The sequence below is a fragment of the Misgurnus anguillicaudatus genome, chromosome 20 (assembly GCF_027580225.2).
Source record: "Misgurnus anguillicaudatus chromosome 20, ASM2758022v2, whole genome shotgun sequence".
Lineage (NCBI taxonomy): Eukaryota > Metazoa > Chordata > Actinopteri > Cypriniformes > Cobitidae > Misgurnus > Misgurnus anguillicaudatus.
The window spans coordinates 14,036,272-14,051,862 of NC_073356.2; positions in this window are offsets into that span (position 1 = coordinate 14,036,272).

Here is a 15,591-nt window from a genome sequence, read left to right on the forward strand (position 1 = left end):
ACATTTATTGTTTTAAAACAAAACTGTGCTATTCACCAGTAGTCAATGAAATAATACACGAAGACATAAAGACTTCTAAGATTTTTTTAAGGAAACACTACATTATCATTTTATAACAGTAATAATAGTATTTTGTTAAAAAACTTGTTATCATGGTTAATATTTATAAAGTTTATACAATAAATGAGATAATAAAGGCATTGAAACCTCATCATATTAGCATTTTTATTATCTAATAAACAAGAAGACAACATTAAAGTCAGGAAAAGCATATATATTTATAGGACTGTAATAAAACCTTTTTAAAAATGCAAACTTTGTGCACTATGTGTCTAACAATATATTAAGACAATAAAAAATTTAGCAGCATTAATATTACTGGTGGTCCATTCCCTTACCTTAATGTTCAGTCTACTGTCTGTATCCTTAATAATCCACTCATTAATAATCCAAACCAATCAATTACATCCTCATCGTGCGTGAAATTTTAATATGAAACGGTTAGAAGCAAAATAACCAAAGTTTAATTGAGGCCAGACATGTATAAAGAAATACTCTCTTAGTGCTTAATGTGTCCTGTCAGTAAGCGGCTGAATGATTTGGGACTCATAGAGTTAAACCTTCTTTTGTCTTCAAATAGGGAGGGCAGGGATAATTCCTGTTTCTTTAAACATTTTACAGCTCATTGGTCCGATCAGACATCAGTTCACATGCACCGTTGAAAAAATAAGGTCATTTGTTTTAAATTATATGACATTTGATATTGATATAGTATTATTGAAATTAATAAGACAGCAGGCAGATGGCAAAGAAAAATCCTTAGAGAAATCTGCAGGTTCAAACTGGAGCTTTGTCCTCAAGCAAAAAAATTCTTTTAGAAGCCTTCTCATACATCAAAAATAATATTTATTTTCCAATATAATTACTTTTCAATTATTTATTACTTGTCAAAGGGAGAGGACAAGAAGATTTGATTCAGTATGTTTTTGCACATTTTTAGAAATATTTTGATCCAAAGGCTTATGCTTAAATCAGTAACATTTAAAAGGTTGTAAATGTTTGTATACATTTCTTTAAACTTGGATACAAGGACTTGTATTTTGGAAGAGTTGGACCAAATAGTAAAGGAATATGAGCCAGCATGTATATAAGAACTTTCAGTATTGTTTAATATCATGCATCTCATAAAGTTAGTTAAGACAGTGATAGTATTTTGAGTTATGTCCGTTTATGTTTTTGACATCACAAGTTTCCTTTTTGAAAATACTAATCTTCTATTTAATATTAAAGTACAATTTTTATGTTTTGTTGAGTTTTTGGTAAAGAGTAAAGGTTTCACTAAGGTTTGGGACAAAGATGTTTTAGCATTTTGCCATTTATGCAGCTCAATGTGCAAATGTCAGAACCACTCATTAAAGGCAGTAACAGAACTAAATCCATCAACTTGATCTTGTGACCTAGTTCCTACCTGTCTTTTCAAAAGTATTTTTAACTCAATATATCCTCGAGATTGTAAATCACTCCTTACAGCTTGGCATTTTTCACTCTAATCTCAAATCTGTCCTTGTTAAACCTATAAAAATGGAATTCAGACATTTTACCTCCTATAGACCTACTTTAAATATATTTCTAAGTAAAATAGAGAAAATCGTTTGTAATTAGTTAAGCACATGTTTTTCTTTTACATTTTTTATTCCTCCTCAGCTACCTCAGCTATGATAAATAAAAAAATACAAAAACATTGAATTGAAAAAAAAAAAAACATTTTATATTAATAATGAGGAAAAAGCAATAAAAAAGAGACAGGAAAAATACCACATGGATACGAAAGTCAAAGTTATAATATTATTTCACTTCATAAATCATAAACATCATAAATCCTGCAAAGTATGTACCGGTACCTAAGAGAGTTGTGAAAAACCTTATAAACTTGAAAAACAATGTACACCTCATTTCTCATCATGAAGTGCATTATGTTAAAAAATTATGATAATAGGGGTTGCCAAACGTAGGACAGTTGCTAAGGAAGCTTTAATTGAATATTTAATATTAGCCAAGTGTACTTAAGTCCCTAAGCCAATGTGATGTTTTAGGTGAGTGGGTGGATGTGTGGGTGTATTTCCAATGTAATAATATCTGCCTCCGAGCCAGTAATGATGCAGAAGGCTACAATGTTTAGTTGTCTTTTAGTCAGATTCACCTTATCAACTAGGTTGCCAAATATAGCAAATTCAGAATTTCATTTGTACTTCACACACTTTAGACAGTGTATCGAATATGATTGACCAGTAAGTGGCAAGCGTGGGGCACAGCATAAACATGTGGGTTAGATCAAGTTCACCCATGTGAGACCTGATACAAGTATAGTCAAAAGTATAAGATTTAAAAAGGTGCATAGTGCAATACCTTAAACTGTATTATTAAACCAAAGTCTTTTTAAGAAAGTGGCTTCACTGCGCAAATTCCCTCCCCCAGAGGATGTCATTTTTTTAATGGTTGACGATTGGATCCTTTTACTGGAAGGCGGGACTAGAGTGGGTATACTGACTATAGCGATGTTCTTATTTGTACCAGTGACGCATCTTTGTAATATTAATTTATATAAATGCACGGAATTGTATTCTGGAGATACAACCACTTAGACATATAGGTACTTCTAACAGAGAACAGGAGACTTTAAGGGTATGTTTGATGATGAACTGTGGGCATTCGCAAGATGATGTATCTGAAAATAACTGGAAAGATCAGCGTGTTTTGGACTGAATTTTTAACGCAAATCATGAAAACTTGCCATCACGTGTCAGAGGACAGAACCCAGTTGCAGACAGCACTTTCACAACAAAAATGTATTTGATGCTACAGGGGAAAACAAAGACCAACGAGGGAAAAACGAGTAGGAGAGCGATGCACAAAAATAAGATAAACAAATAATTTAAGACTATATAAATCTTCTTTACAGGAACTTGACTAGACAGGAACACAGCAAGGAACATAAAATATTTCACACAAAACAAAGACAACAAATACAAGGCCAGGGGAGATTCTAGGATTTTAATTTTAGGGGGCTCAGCCCTCCAATGAAAGTGTAATAAAATATATAAAAAAAGCATGACTGCTGATGACTTCATATTACCCCACATTAGATAAATATTCCTATAGCTAGTGCACTGACTGCATGGATTACTAACATGTAAACATAATGTAAGGCTGAATTTTAAACTCTCACATCTGATTTACTGTCTGTAACAGTAATGAAATTTCAGCAACTTTTTGTAAAATCTAACTCCATGATACACCTTCAACTTAACACTTTGGGCAAAAAAGGAATTGAGCCTATTTAAGACAAATTTGGATTTATCTTTGTTACAAAGTTATAGTTAGACAGATTTTCTCTTCTTGTTTTCTAATTTAGTTCACTTTAGAGACTTCAACAGGTAGGCCTATAAGACTGAATGCAATAAATTGTTTAAGATAATCAATTGTTTACTATGATACTATTTACTATGATACTCCATCAAACTATCTTTTTTATTCTTTCTTCTTCTCGCTATTGGCCTGTGAGGAAACCCACACCGACACAGGGAGAACATGTCAACTCCACACAGGACCTACTGGACCTGTCGGGGCTCGAACCGGGAACCTTCTTGCTTCCCACAGTGCTACCCACTAAGCCACTGTGCCACCCATTAACTATCGCTTGAACATTGGCAGCCCAATAACAATATGAGAAGATAGAGAGCATTACCTCCAATTGTTTTGCAAAAACTTTTTTCAAATACTATGAGGTTTTTTCAAACCGATATACATTTATAACTGTTGGCGGATGCTTTTATCCAAACCGACTTATAGTGCATTACAAGGTACACATGATATTTTTTGTACAAGTTTGTGTGTTCACCTGGTTCAAACCCATGACTATGACTGTTAACGCAATGCTCTACCACTGAGCTATACAGGAACACAAAAACAAAATAAGTATATCTAGTGTGATGAAAAAGCCTTTGGATAAGAAAATGGGGAGGCATTGAAATAGATATAGGAATTCTGGAAGGACTGTCATTTTAACACAATACACCCTGCCCACCAAGGTCAAATGAAGAATCCTTCATTTTTGGAAATCAAATCTGAGTTTAATCAAAAGCAGAAAAAACATAATTTTAATGTAATCCTTTAAAATTATGTGATACACAAATATTTAAACCCAGATCTTGTCATGCAGAAAAGATACACAGAACGATGCTTGGCAAGTGAATTAACAGGCATATATTTACTCTTAGAGCGAGGTATTCATTTTTAGCCCAAGAAAGTCCCAAAATTGTGCAAAATGTTGGTAATATTATTGTTGTATGATAAAGGATCTAAAAGGCCAGACCTTTTTAACCTTTTTATTCTTATTCAGTCTATCTATTTTTATTTTTTATTATTTAATTTTCGTTCTTGATGGTAAAGCACTTTTAACAGCAGTGATTTGTTTGTAAAATTATTATTTCAATAGAAATTGCTTGCTTGCTTTACTTGCTACAACACATGATACAAATAAAGTTTCTTTGCAAAAGTCAGGTACACTGAAAAAAAACAGATTCATTCAATTTACTCATATTTTTGAGGTAAGTGGTTACAATCAATTTATTTAAGCTACATTTTAAAAAAATAATAACTTGTGTTTAAATGTAGCTTAAATAAATTGATTGCAACTACTTTTTAAAAAAATTGAGTAAATTGAATAATTAAATTTTTTAAGTGTAGATCAACACAAATAATTTTTAAAGGACAAGTTCGGTATTTTACACTTTAAGCCCTGTTTTCAGATTGTTTATGGTGAAATGGAACGGTTTTGACAGAAACTTCGACATATGCGGCTACCCCGAGTATCTTCGGGTGTCCGTGCTTCGCCTCACACCTCTACAATGGGTTTAATGGTGCACTGGAACAATCCTTCCTAAAATGCATTAAACTTTTGTTTACAAAGACGTGGTCAAGGGTGTTCACTGATATGCTCACACAAAAATCGCTGCAAAAGGTGCTTTCCAACGACTGTTTTAGCATTCGTTGTTGTGGACCTTTTTTTCCCACACGCCTCACACCCGTACATTCTTCCGTTGAGAGCTTGAATAATAGAAACTCCAGCCCAGGTGGTGGCGCTAATCCGCCTTTGCCAATTGCAAGAATACAAACAAAGTTCCCGGCGTGGAGTAATACCGTACCTCACAGCACATCTAATACAAGTCAATGGAGTTGGCAAAAACTACGATAAAACCTGTTGGAATGCGTATTTTGCAGCGATTTCCGTGTGAGCACACCAGTGAACACCCCCGACCACTCGGTGAGCCCCACGTCCCTGCAAACGAAAGTTCAATGCACTCCAGGAAGGACTGTTCCAGTGCACCATTAAACCCATTGTAAAGGTGTGAGGTGAAACACAAACACCCAAAAATTCTTGGGGCAGCCGCATATGTCCAAATTTCAGTCAAAACCGTTCTATTTCATCATGAACACTCTGAAAACAGGGCTTAAAGTGTAAAATACCGAACTTGTCCTTTAAGTGAAATCCAACAAAATTAGTTGAGTGAACTTAATATTTACATACTCTGTACACAATTTACATTTTATGTTAATATCTAACATAAATCCATTCAAATGCTTAGAAATTGTTGTCATAATTTAAGTCATGTAATATCATGTACTGTGTACAAAAACAGATCACATTTTGACAATGTGATGTCATGAGTCATATTTTTAAACTGCACATATAATGTCACTCGCAGAGCCATATTACATTCCTAAGAGGAGGTGATATATGCAGCCTGTCTGTATATTTACATCCTCTATCATCATGTTTAGAAAAGAGGCTGTTCTATAAGAAATGTTCAGGTTAGGTAAATCATCACCCCCTTGTATACTTTTATACAGTAGGCATATGCATTGTACTCATAACTGGAGATAAAATATTTGGGTAATACTCTTTAAATATTGTGGTACATAATATTATGGTGTTTTTTCTACAGTAAAACACGGTCATTTGTTTTTACAAATTAGTTCCTTGTTGAATTTGTCAAGTTACTTAAATCAATAAAGGATTTTATCTATAACTAGATCCATCAAATTCAAGTAAATTCCAAATATGTTGCCCAGGGTGGACAAGGAAAAATTTTAATCATACCGTGCCCTTAAGGATGTGTGTGAGAACCAATCACAGCATGAGCTTCAAGCTATTAAACTTTACACATTTTGAACCTAAGGTGTAGACATCATATGCATCATGTGTGATTTCAAAGTGCTGCAGTGTTTTGCTGTTGCACAGTACTCAAAAAAACATGTCAGAAAAATGCTCTAAGATCTTACATTCATGACCTCAGGTTATAGAAGGTACTTGAACTTCGTGTGCTTTGGTGATTTGTTAATCATGTAAAAGAACGTGATGGAGAACCCATCCTGAGGCAGTGGAATTCAGAAAGATCCACAGAATAACATTCAGTATAAACCAACTGCTTAGATTATCCAAGCTGTTTTAAGTTCTTCTGGACAGCAGAAAAAACGGAGTACCCAGTGTAAACACACACTGACATAGGAAGAACCTGCAGACTGGACACAGCTTCTTGCTGTGAGACAATATTGCGAGCCAATGTGCCACACATACAAACGGTGCTATATAGCACCAAAACTGTTGATTTGAATCGTAACCATAGAAGAATGGTGCTTCACCGGTGCTTCACCGGTGCTATATGGCACTAAAAACGGTTCTTCTATGATTACGAGCAAAAAACCACTTTTGGTGCTATATAGCACCGTGTGTTTTTAGAGTGTAGTGATTCTTGAATGACAAAAATCACTAAAGAAACTAAAGTAAGAGCATGAGAGTATAAAGCTTTTATGTCTTATCTATTAACAGTCTCTACTTACCAGTTATTATTAATGAACACCGGTACAAAATATGTTACAGAGCATTATTGCTAGAATGTCTCTTTATTAGGTAATAGATAATACTTAAATGTTTGAAATCCATTTACACAGTGTCAAAGAATGAAAGGCAGAGATTAAGGACAAATGTTGTTTTAGAAAAGTCATATTTATCAGATTGAGAGATGCCACTGAAAAGCGTGTCCCAAAGCATGACATAAAACAGAAATAAACTGGCTTTGATAATTGTGTGGGATACACTTCTAGAAAATGAAATACATTACTAGAAGAATAGGACCTCAAATTGATCTTGACAAAAGTGCTCTAAATAATTAAAATATCTACTTATCCAACATTTTAATGTATTTCAGACAATAAACTTTTGGGTTTATTGTAAGTAACAGTCTTACACTCTCAGTCGAGTCCGAGGCATTTAGGGAGGGTGACTCACGAACAGCTAAGGAGTGGGGCGAGTGGTCAGCTTCCAAGCTGTTTTGTGCAGCAGGGGAACTGGGCTTCCTCCCTTGAAAAGAAATGGTCAGATTACCTCTATAGGGAGCTAGCCTGTCTCTGTGCAGGATAAAACCTTCCTGCCCCTGGCGGCATCTGTACCCTGTACACTACCTCTCCCACCCTCTCTAAAACCAAGCAGGGACCCACCCAATGACAATCAAGCTTCGGAGATCTGCCCTTTCTCTTTTTCGGGCTGTACACCCAAACGAACTCGCCAGCCTGAAAGTTCCGACCCTTGCTCCTAACATTGTAGTTCCTCTTCTGTCTCATGCCAGCTCTCTGTAGCTGATCTCTGGCAAAATCATGGGCTGTTTCCAACCGATCCTGAAGCCGTCTGGCATATTCTGGTCCAGCAGGTGCAACCGGCATGTCTGGGGGTATCCCAAATGACAACTCTGAAGGGGTCCGGAGCTCACGGCCCAACATAAGTAAAGCAGGTGTGCAAAGAGTGGAGTCTTGCACTGCTGATCTGTAGGCCATGAGGATGAAAGGGAGGTGGGTGTCCCAGTCCCGTTGATGGTCAGCCGTAAGAATAGCAAGCTGCTGGCCCAGGGTCCTGTTAAATCTCTCAACAAGACCATCACTTTGGGGATGCAAAGGTGTTGTGAATGTTTTTTCCATGCCCAGCTGTTCACACATTGTGGTAAACAGTTTAGACTCAAAATTTCTCCCTTGGTCACTATGGATGACTTCCGCCCTACCAAACCTGGTGAACATCCCTTCCACCAATGCATCAGACACAGTCTCGGCTTCCTAGTTCGGAATTGCATAAGCCTCAGGCCACTTGGTAAAATAATCCATAGCAGCGAGCACAAAACAGTTACCCCTCTCTGTGACGGGAAAAGGACCCATGATGTCCACAGCTACTCTTTCCATTGGGGCCCCTATAGCCTGCTGTTGAAGCCTGGCGCGAGACTGATCAAGAGGACCCTTGTAGGCCGCACACGCATCACATCTGCGACAGAAATCCTCCACATCCCGCCTGTGCTGGCCCCAGTAAAAGCCCTGACGAAGGCGACGAAGGGTCTTGGACACTCCGAAATGTCCAGATCCTGTGCTCCCATGACAAGCAGACAACACTGCCTCTCTCAGTGTCCTGGGTACTACCACTTGCCACCTGTCTTCCCCGGTAGCAGGCTCCTTCCATGCCCGCTGTAGCACACCGTCACTCAGCCGTAAAGTGTTGAATTTGGACCATAATCCTTTAGTAACAAGGGAACACCCTGCAATGTCCCCCCAATCGGGCTTCCTGTGATCCCCCAGCCAGCACAGCACAGGCTTCAGATCCTCATCCATCTCTTGATGCAGCTTCCACTCTGGCGCTTCAACAACTCTCAACGCCCCTCCTCACACAGTTCCATCTCCCGTGCTTCTCTCTTTTCACAGTGACGACAACCCTCCATTGCACAAGGGCGACGAGACAAAGCGTCCGCATTGGTGTGGCTAGACCCAGCTCTATGGACTACTGTGAAGTTGTAAGACTGAAGTTCTTCCAACCAGCGTGCCACCTGACCCTCAGGTTCTTTGAAGGACATGAGCCATTGAAGTGCAGCATGATCTGTTCTTATTTTGAATGGTGCCCCACCCAGGTAATATTTAAAATGTCTTACTGCCATTACAACTGCAAGAAGTTCACGTCTAGTGACACAATAGCGTCTTTCACTCTTGTTAAAGACCTGGTTAAAGTAAGCTACCACCCGCTCACCATCTGGCCTATCCTGCGATAGCACGGCCCCGGCACCAACATTGCTTGCGTCTGTGTCTAGTACAAAAGGAAGCGTTGGGTCAGGTGGAACAAGAACTGGAGCTTCAATCAGTCCCTGGCAAAGAGTATCAAACGCCTGTTGGAGGCGGAAGAGTGGTGCCCCAATGCATGAGAACCCCTTCACAAACCTCCGATAATAAGAGGCTAGGCCCAGAAAGCTCTTCAATTCTTTCAAGTCTGTGGGGGTTGGCCACTCTCTGATGGCACAAACTTTGTCTTCTATGGTGCCTATGCACTCCCTCCCCAATTTGTGACCCAGGAACTCAACCTCTCTCCTCATAAAGTGACACTTGTCTGGATGCAGTTTCAGACCCGCTGCAGCGACTCTTCCAAGCACTTTACGAAGGGAATTAAGAGCCTCATCAAATGACTCACCATGGACTAGGAGATCATCCAAATATATGAGACGTTCCCGGCGAGGAACTCCATCCAACACTTTGTCCATAAGTCGTTCAAAGGTCGCGGGGGCGTTGCAAAGCCCGAAGGGGAGGACCTTAAACTGCCAAAGGCCATTGCTTGTGCGGAATGCAGTTTTGGGAGCGGACTCTGAAGACAGCGACACTTGCCAGTACCCACTTCTCAGGTCAAGGGTGGAGAACCAGCATGAGCCAGCCACCAAATCAAGGGACTCGTCTATTCTAGGCAGAGGATACGAATCTTTTTTTGTGACTTTGTTGAGCTGCCTATAGTCTATGCAGAACCGCCATCTGGAACTATTTTTCTGTGGTACCATGACGACTGCAGAAGCCCATGGGCTCTCCGAAGGTTCAATAATCCCTTCCTGTAGCATGTTCTCCAACTCCTTATCAGCAGCTTCTTTTCGAGCCAGGGGGAGGCGGCGTGGCCTGACTCTTATTGGATGAGCATCTCCTGTATCGATAACATGCTGTACTAAGTGGGTTAGGCCCACCTCATGCTCATTGAGGGCAAAAAACGTCTCTAAAGTCCTCCATGACTTCCCATAAATGCACCTTTTGTTGTTCACTCAAACCATCACAGTTCTTGGACCAAATGTCCTTCACAGCAAGAATTCGTATATCTCGCTCATAATTGCACGACTTGGTACCCGAGCAAGAATCATCATCAGTCAATGGGCAAAGAGCAACAGCCTCCACATCCAGAGGTCTGCCATGAGCGTGGGGGGAGGGGAATGCAACAATAAAATCAGTGTTGTGGTGAGTCTGCAGGTCTGAACGAATGGGCAAAGTTTGCACAGAGTGGAGTGGGCGTTCAAAGGCTGTTTTTTCCACAGCAAGGTTTTGTTTAGATGATTCAACTGAACATACAGATGGGAACAGGCTTGGGGATGGATTGGTGAGTTGCACAGAACGTCCATCAGGAAGGGTAAGTGAGTCTCTACATAAGTCCAACACACAGCCAACGGTCCTCAAGAAATCCAACCCCAAAATGCAGGGGTCTTGCACTTCAGCCACCCACGCATGAAACGACACAGACAGACCTCCTATTTCAAACAAGAAATGTCCTTTCCCTTTAATTGGCGCAAAGTCACCAGTCACTGTTTTTAAACAGGCAGACGTCGGTTCCAGAGCTGTCTCCGTCGGGACAATGTCAGGCCGAAATAGTGTTGCATTTGAACCAGTGTCAACAAGGGCTGTACATGGGACTCCAGACACCGTGATAGGAATGTGGCAAAAGTTTCCAGCATAAGACCAGCCCACCACCATAACAGTCTCTTTAGGTTGCGAACAACCCCCTTCCTCCAGATGTAGCCCCCCATTCACAGCTCTAGGTACAGAGCTGGAGTTACTAATATGGGCCAGTGTTCCCCATCTACACGGTCACCTGTGTGTTTCACTGCATTACAGAAATTCTGGGGCACTGTCTGATCAGGTGACCGGGCTGACCACAGCCCCAACATATTGGAGGGGCTCAAAAGCGGGACCACCTGGGCGCAGCAACACATCACTTGTAACATTATCTCTCCGCACTGGTGCCCTGGGGTGCACTTTAGACTTGTGAGCAGCTTTTACAATCGGAGTCAATTCATCCATCTCCATTTCAGCTCCTAGTATCTCCCTTTCAATGGCCAGTTCCAGTGCTTCACTCAGAGTGGTTGGGTGAGCCAGTTGCTTCTGCACACAGAGCTCTCTCGGGCTGAGTGCTTGGATAAATCTGTCTCTAGCAAGCTCATTTTGGACAGATGGTGGCATTTCAGCATAGGCGCGTTTACATAAACATTCAATGTCATTTGCTAAAATGCGGAGGGGCTTGCCTGGTCGTCTGCGCCTATTATGAAATTCTGTCCGTAAAAGGACAGGCTGGTTACATTGTCCAAAGGGCCTATGAAGAGCTCCTATTATTGCATTATAATCATTTCTCTCAGCAGGGCTCAACAAAAGCAGACAGGCAGCTGCATCATCAGTGAGGCACAGCGCTAACTGTAAGGCTTTATGTTTCTCAGACCATCCAGCAGCGTCAGCTAACAGTTCAAACTGTCCCAATCTGTCTTACCAGAGAACCGAGGTGTTTTAATAGCAATTGCCTCCGTGTTTCTGTTGTAATCGGCGCGGACATGGACGCCGCCATTGTTGTTGACATCCTCTGACTTCACGTAATCATGAGAGCTCATCGTATAGGGGCGCGCATGCGCCGTCATGTCGGCGCCATCATAGGGAAAAGTGGACGCAAAACCAGCCTCAGCCGCTCGTAACATGAAAGTTTGTCTCACTCTAGCCGCATCGCTCGATGTCAGATGAGGATCTTCCACCGGCCTTTGTGTCCACGAGCACTCGTCCTTAACTATCGCTGTCTCCTCCGGCGCCTTCCGTTTCACTTTCGCTCGTGCCCCGTAATCCATAACAGCAGCGGATGCACAGATACTGCGTCAATGTCCGTCACTTCTGACACCAAATGTAGCGTCTCGCTACGCTTAAGGAACCAGACGATTCTCAATCTTTTAGGATTTATTCAAACAACTGATGGATTGCTGTTTTGGCCGCAACCCACGCCGTACATCAACATTCATCTCACTGCAGCAACAACAACAACATAAGCGGCCACCCACTTCCTCTTTTAGGCGCGCCCCTTCTTCCTCTTTAAAGGTCACTGGAACTAACAACTAACTTCATTTAGTGTAACTAGAACGCATATTATTGTTAACACTACTGAACAATAGCAATAAGACAACAACCAGTGTTCCACATTTAGTAATGTCATTACAGTATCTTTAAAAGTTCTATGTACAAAAGTCCTAATATGTACCATTTGGGTACAGATATGTACCTTTGAACCCAGCGAACAGGGGTGCCACTAGGAATTTTGGACAGTTTTGAGTTTGGGCCCCCTACCACACTCTCTTTCAGACCAAGAATACAAGCCAACCTAGCTATCTAAAACCTTTGTCTGCATTGTAATAATACAGACCAATAATTAATTATTATATAATTAATTTCAGCAATTGAAATCATAGTTATATAATGTTTGAAATCAAACTTTGATGCTGTTTATCTCACACTTAGATTTGAGGCTTTAGTCTGGTTTTCACAGGCAGAGTCTTGCATGTGTACGAGTCCACTAACATACACGGTGGTAGATAGCAAAACGTCCACTAGCATAATTAACAGGAGAATGTGAGCACGTGGCTACAAATAAAAGATCTGAAAAAAATGACATCCTTCTTATTTTCAGCTGTGATAAACGTAACCTATTGAATGTACTATTTGGTAACTGACTGTGCAGGGGATGTAAGCACTTTCCATACCCTTCATCATGGCACTGAATAACAAAATACGTCTATAAGGACATGTTTGTCATTTAACGTAAGTAAAGTAAAACAGTGGGCAGTATATGTGAGTTCATCATTTGTACTCTGTCTCTGGCTATGTGTGAATAATAAGAAAATAAAAACTGCATGTAAACAGGAGTGATGAAGTTAACTCCAGTCATGTCTTACTGCGATTAAGTCCTTACGCTGATTATTGGAAATAATCACATTATTGGTATACATGTAAAAATAGTCATTGTCATATGGTGACACATTACATTAATTACAATGTTTTTGCATTGCTAAAAAATATTAATGCTGGCGTTATGAGTTAACGTATAAAGATAATGATATATGCTAGTTAGCGTTTAAGCTAAATTTCTACCATTGGCGTTACAGTTAGCTTACGTTTTGCATATGCATACTGAAAAAACAAAAATAAACTTACCACCCAGAAACATCCATTTCCAATCTCCTAACAATTGGTTGTTGTTCAAAATCTGTATCTCAAACATATAAGGGTGGATGCCTAAACTTTCCATCATTCAGGCCAGACAGTAGCGATCGAGAGCCGGTGACGTGACCCTTGTTGGGAAACAGCCAATCAGAGCACAACTCATTATTTTTATTTATGACCCTTTCAAATAAGGTAATAACACACCATTTCATTCTGAGGGCAAATCCTAGGGTTGTAAATGGACATGAAAATCCATCTCTGGATCATTGTTTCACTTAAAAAGGCAGCATACTTTCTATTTAGATATCAAAGAACAATGTTACATATTATGTCAATGCATTCTTGGTTACCTTTAAAAGATGATGTTTATGCTATGTACACACCAAAACGCGGGGCATCGCGTTACTCGCTCTAGATTACTTGCAGGATTTAATTCGTGTCATGCAAATTTTGCGCTCGAGTTGAATATTTTTAACTTGGGCGAAGACGCGTTTGAGGTTAATATCGTGTGTTTTCGATGCAAACACGCTGCCCATATTGCGTTATTCACATCACCCTACGCGAGGACGCGTCTGATCACGTCTTTGCATTGACTTTGTATGTAATCTACTCGTGCAAATTGTTGAACTCGCATTTGGTGTGTATGCCCCATTAGACAGAGAAAATATTCCTGTGGTCAATAACTCGCAAGTGTGGTCTATCAATACCAGGTGGAATTTTAAACAAATATAAAACGACTGTCTTGATGACGTATGCAGCCTACAATTCTGTATTGTATGTGTTGTAAGTATTTGCAACACGTTTTTGTATTTGTATGTGTTGTGAGTATTTGCAATGCGTTTTTGTATTGGTATGTGTTGTGAGAATTTGCAACGCGTTTCTGTATTTGTATGTGTTGTGATATTTGCAGTTGCAAATTTGCAACACGTTTCTGTATTTGTTTGTGTTGTGAGTATCTGTAGTGCATGTGTTGTCAAACTGATGAAGATGTTTTCTTGATTTGCTTGTGTTTTTTTCTATTTGCAAGTGTTTCCTTTCGTTGCAGTGCAGTGACCCCTGTCGGCCAACGTAAATAACAAATTTCATTTTACTAGAAGATCAAGAAGTTGCAACTAAATAATGAGTACAATGATGTCCTGTTAATATTATGGTCTTATATATATATATGAAGTAAAAGATATGTTCTGTTAGTGATGAAACCTATTAATAATGTTATATATAAAAGGCTATAGTGCTCCTGAGCTGCAGTTGAACAAACAGAAGGTTGTCTGGACTTGCAATAATATAGCAGCTGCTTGGCCTTGGGCAACTCCTTACTAAACCATTGAGAAATATATATAGAGACCACCAACCTGATCATATTAACCATTTAAAACATAATGAATGAGGCCTGTAAGAATATCACTCAAAACAATTAAGAAAAAGAAAAATGGTGCTAAATATTACTAAATGCTTGCAATCATAGGGGAACAATTTTTTGCGCTATATATAGCACCTATATATCACCTCTGTAAGTGGTGCTAAAGCATGACTATAGCACCACTTGTGGTTCAAATATGGTTCTACACAGGTTCTACGTACAATAGGTAGCACTAAAATGGTTCCAATATAATTACAAACCAAAGATTTAGCCTATCATCTAGCAAACACCTAAAATATGATAAAACTAAGGTCCACACGCTAAATCTATTAAACTGGCATTATGTTAGATAGAAGTTAGCCTACTCCTGGTTTGAGCTAATCCCTGTCCAGGAAACCACCCCTATAATGTGTTATAATTGTTTTTGTGGCCAGGATTCCCTGAAAGAAGAGATTTATATCTCAATGGGACTATCCTGATAAAATAAATTCATAAAAAATATACACATATTGTGTAAAATGGTTCATTTGAAGGGTCAAAGAATAAGCAGACCAGTTTTAAAGTTTTAACACAGCATATGAAACACCACAAAAGTAGTTTCAAGATTTTTGTCAGATTAGTATCTACTAAAAAAGCAATATGACAACATGTGAAACGTGTGGTTTCACATTTGATGTGTTTTTTTGCACATGAAGTTGTTGTCCTGCAGATAGCAGGACTAAGAGCTGCTAAACTGGTTGGTTCAGATATTTAGAATGGGGTGGTTATGTGTGCTGTTGCTTTTATTTAATTGACAACTGATAAAAGTTGTTGTCTGCAATTCTTTTTGATTTGTTATTTTTTTGTAACATACACACTTATAAACTGGATACAAG